General features: G+C 42.7%; 1 non-coding gene across 1 annotated transcript; it reads left to right on the top strand.

The window, feature by feature from the left end:
* The first annotated feature begins 4,490 nt into the window (after positions 1-4,490).
* On the top strand, positions 4,491-4,565 carry Trnap-cgg. Its single transcript has one exon. It is a non-coding gene; the product is annotated as a tRNA-Pro (tRNA).
* Positions 4,566-5,173: the final 608 nt, after the last annotated feature.

A 5,173-nucleotide genomic window follows, 5' to 3' on the forward strand; every position in this document is an offset into this window, starting at 1 on the left:
ATGTGTAACTGATAGTGAAAGAATCTCAATAGGTTATCAGAGGAGTAGAGCGAGTTTTCGGAAAACACTTACTGTGACTCAGGCACGTGGCAGCCGCCATGCGTAGAGAGACGAGCAGCATGTTCTCAGTTGGTGACAGAAGACTCTACAGAGCGCTTGTCCCACGCAAGTCTACACAGCTACACCTGTACCAGTGGTATAGCACTATAAAATGGTTCAAATGGCTCTGAGCACTATGGGACTTAACATCTGTCGTCAGTCCCCGACACTTAGAAGTACTTATACCTAACTAACCTATGTATAGCACACACATCCATGCCCGAAGCAGGATTCGAACCTGCGACCGTAGCAGACAGAAGCGCCTAGAACCGCTCTGTCACAGCGGCCGGCCATGGCACTAAGTTACTAACTTAGTTTCTAAAGCATAGGTACCATTTCCCGTTATTTAACAATACAACTTTATACATAGCTTGAAATGTGCGTTGGACGTGCGAATCTGTGCAGAGGACAGGGTTTTACCTACTTCAACTTGTTGTTTCCCATCACACCACAATGCGTCATATCGTAGCCTCTTGACGTCCTCTGACAAGCTCCAAAACTCCAAACGAACGTTGAGAGAAAGAGGGGGAGTTTCATTTTCAAAGTAGTACATACAGGCACCTTGATAGGCTTAGGTAGTCGGTATTTGGATAGACACGACCTAGGCCTAAATGCTCAGAGTTATATAGGTCTTAAATTTTAGCCAAAGGCTCTTGGTAACCGCAACGCTCTCAAAACAAAGCTACTAATAACTTATTTTACTGTTGTTGTAACTTTAAACCAATACAAAAACAGCAGCTACAGTACAAAACAAGTAGTTTTCCTTTGTTTGTATAGGTTGAACATTAATAATACTCACGTATTTCTGACTGGAATTCGGGAAGGTAGGCCCTACAAAAATGTGTCCAGAATTGCATCATTCCCACGGTAGATGGCGCTGACAAATGAAAGTTTCTCCGACCACATGCCATGTGTGCTTTGTGTGTTTCAGGCCGTGTGATCGACGCTGTACACCGCAAAGCCCGTCTCGCACGGAGTAAGGTCCCCCGCAAGTGTGATGAATGGCGCGCGTTGCTGCCGGCACGCAGGTGGGGGTGGCGGCCACTTCGCACCCACACAGCGTGTGATTCGGTGCGGTAGCTGGCTGGCTGGCTTCACACCGTGAACGGCGGGGCGGGAGAGCCGGCTTACTTCAAATCTCTCTCAAACGACTGTATAGAAACTATTCGGGAAGAAACATTATTCTCCCAGAAATTATAGCTTCAGTCATCGGTTTCATGATGAACTCATTATTATTTCATTAATGGTCATATTTATTGCGATATTTTAGAATTAGCTAAAATACTGCAAGAATTTTCGGAAAGTTTGCGGTGATAAATAGAGGTTTCTAAGAAATTGCGTTTGGTGCATATTAGCTCAAACGTTGCTGCGTATCAAATGTAGCTAACATATTGAATTTCTCCCTAAAATTTGGAGCCTGCTATCTATTACGAAACTGGAGGTAATGGATCGTATACAAAGGGCTTCGTCCTCTACACAAAATTATTCATATATCGCAAACGGTTTCGTATATTGAAATATTTTAGCAAATATAACTACGCAAAGAGGAGAGTATTTCGTCAAATGATTAAGGTGCGAAACTTCCATATTTACCGGGATATTCAAGCCAGTACAAAATCTTTCAATGAAATGATGGAATATCTAAGTGCCCTCAATAGCTGTTAAAACGAGAATTACTCTGGGTTTGGAACAACCTACGCGAGCAAGTTTCACTTCATTTTTATACCGATAATCGACATTTTCGTAAACTATTGACATGCCTTTCAATCGGTAGTTGTTTTATGATCCTGTCACTATTTAAACTGCGTTGCTGCATTGTAAGGCGTACTCAGGAGCAGATGTAGACTCAGGTCACGATTTAGCAGTGATGAAAAGTGCGCTGAAGATTAAGACATTAGTCATGAAGAATCAATATGCTAAGATATTGGATACAGAAGTAATAAAGAGTGACGAGATACGCTTAAAGTTCTCTAAGGCTATAGATAGAGCAGTAAGGAATAGCTCAGTAGGCAGTATAGTTGAACAGGAATGGACATAATGAGATTTTCACTCTGTAGCGGAGTGTGCGGTGATGGAACTTCCTGGCACATTAAAACAGTGTGCCGGACCGAGACTCGAACTCGGGACCTTTGCCGTTCGCGGGCAATTGCCGATAGGAAGGTAGGAGACGAGGTACTGGCAGAAGTAAAGCTGTGAGGACGGGGCGTGAGTCATGCTTGTGTAGCTCAGTTGGTAGAGCACTTGTCCTCGAAAAACAAAGGTCCCGAGTTCGAGTCTCGGTCCGGCACACTGTTTTAATCTGCCAGGAAGTTTCAGGAATGGACATCTCTAAAAACGGCCATCACACAGGTTGGAAAAATAAACATAGGTACAAAGAAGGTAACTGGGAAGAAACCATGGGTAACAGAAGAAATACCTTATCTGATCGATGAAATGGGTGAAGTGCAAAAATATTCCCGGAAATTTCGGAATACAGAAGCACAAGTCGCTGAGAAATGAAATAAATACGAAGTGCATGGAAGCTAAGACGATGTGGTTGCATGATGAAAGAGAAGCATTAAAAACGAAATGGTTGTCAGGACAGATACAGCATACAGGGCAGTCAAAACTAACTTCGGTGACAGTAAGAGTGCAACGGGAATTCCACTGCTAAATGCAGAGGAGAGAGAGGATATGTGGAAAGAACACACTGAAAGCCTGTATCAGGGGAAAATTTGTATGAAATGATAGAAGAGGAAACAGGAGTCGATTTAGAAGAGATAAGGGATAGAGTATTAGATTTAGAATGTAAACGAACTTTGGAGGAATTAGATCAAATAAAGCAGAACGGATAGATAACAATACCTCAGAATTTCTAAAATCATTGGGAGAAGTGGCAATGAAACGGCTAGTCACGTTGGTGTGTAGATTGAATGAGTCAGGTGACATACCATCTGACTTACGGAAAAATATCATCCACACAATTCCGAAGATTTCAAGGGCTAACAAGTGCGAAAACTATCACACAATCAGCTTAAAAGCTCATGCATTGAAGCTTCCGATAAGAATAATATACAGAAGAATGGAAAAGAAAATTGGGGATGTGCTAGATGACGATCAGTTTGCCATTAGAGAGGGTAGAGGCAGGAGAGAGGCAATTCTGAGGTTGCGGATGATAATGGAAGCAAGGGTAAGGAAAAATCAAGACTCTTACATAGGGTTTGTCGACCTGGAAAAGCGTTGACAGTTTAAAATGGTGCAAGATGTTCTAATTTATGGAAAAGTGGGGTAAACTATTGGGAGAGACGGATAATGTACAATACGTACAAGAGCCAAGAGGACATTCAAAAACAAAGTACTCGGATTAAAACGGGTACAAGACAGCGATGTAACCTTTCCCCCCTACTGTTCAAACTGTACATCGAAGAATCAGCGATGGAAATAAAAGAAAGGTTCAGCAGTGGAACTACAATTCAAGGTGAAAGGATACCAAACATACGATTCGCTGATGACATTGCTATCCTGAGTGAAAGTGAAGAAGGATTTCATGGTCTGCTGAACGGAATGAACAGTCTGATGAGCACAGAATATGGACTGAGAGTAAATCTCAGAAAGACAAAAGTAATGAGTAGTAGCAGAAATGAGAACAGAGAAACTAAACATCAGGATTAATGGTCACGAAGTAGATGGAGTTAAGGAAATCAGCTACCTAGGGAGTAAAATAGCCAATGACGGAGGGAGCAAGGAGGATATCAAAAGCAGTCTAGCAATGGAAAAAAGGGCATTCCTGTCCAATAGAAGTCAACTAGTATCAACCATGGGCCTTAATATGAGGAGGAAATGTCTGAGAACGTACGTCTGGAGTACAGCGTTGTATGGTAGTGAAACATGGACTGTGGGAAAACCGGAATAGAAGTGAATCGAAGTATTTGAGATGTGGTGCTACGGACGAATGTTGAAAATTAGGTGGACTGATAAGGTAAGGAATAAGGTTGTTCTGCGCAGAATCAAAGAGGAAAGGAATATGTGGAAAAAACTGATAAGGACAAGGGACAGAATGATAGGACATCTGTTAAGACATGAGGGAAAGACTACCACGGTACTAGAGGGAACACTGGAGGGCAAAAACTGAAGAGGAAGACAGAGATTTGGAATACATCCAGTAAATAAGTAAAGACGTAGGTTGTAAGTGACACTCTGATGACCAAAAACGCTCCAGTCAAGTGGCCCACCAACATGGTGTAAGCAAAAGTACAACTGAAACTTCCTGGCAGATTAAAACTGTGTGCCCGAGCGAGACTCGAACTCGGGACCTTTGCCTGCAAGGTTCGCAGGAGAGCTTCTGTAAAGTTTGGAAGGTAGGAGTCGAGGTACTGGCAGAAGTAAAGCTGTGAGTACCGGGCGTGAGTCGCGCTTCGGTAGCTCAGTTGGTAGAGCAGTTGCCCCCGGAAGGCAAAGGTCCCGAGTTCGAGTCTCGGTCGGGCACACAGTTTTAATCTGCCAGGAAGTTTCATATCAGCGCACACTCCGCTGCAGAGTGAAAATATCATTCTGAAAAGTACAACTATCTGTATCCTGCATGACAACCTAGACTATCCCTATCACCTTTAACGAGGCCTGTTCGGACGTGTATCCGATGCAGCTCTGTTTTGTGTTCCGCGATCATTTGCTGTCGTTGAGCGCAAATTGTTCTTTTACGTACTCATGTTCGTAAAAACTTCGTTGGATCCAATTCCTGTCAGGAGTCCGTCCCTGCGATTTGTTGGTTTCATTAATGTTCACAGTGTATACCGCCAAGCTCAGGTCTTTGACAAACTTAATATAATCATTCAATTTATTCTTATACAGCTTTCGTCTTTCTACTTTGATCACGAGTGAAAAAGGAGTTTTCTGTTGTAGCAAATCAAGTAGGACAATTTGTTTACAATCTTGTAGGAAATAGATTCACTAGTGATTCTTGTAGGAAATGCTTTCACTCACCTCAGATTAGCGGGCGAATACTGGGAAATTCGAGGAGGCTTTGTCTTTGAACTACAGAGTAAGAGGCCCGAATTATTTTGAAGCTTTTTCTCGGAGGGACAGAAACGAAAAATTT

The sequence above is a fragment of the Schistocerca americana genome, chromosome 1 (assembly GCF_021461395.2).
Source record: "Schistocerca americana isolate TAMUIC-IGC-003095 chromosome 1, iqSchAmer2.1, whole genome shotgun sequence".
NCBI lineage: Eukaryota > Metazoa > Arthropoda > Insecta > Orthoptera > Acrididae > Schistocerca > Schistocerca americana.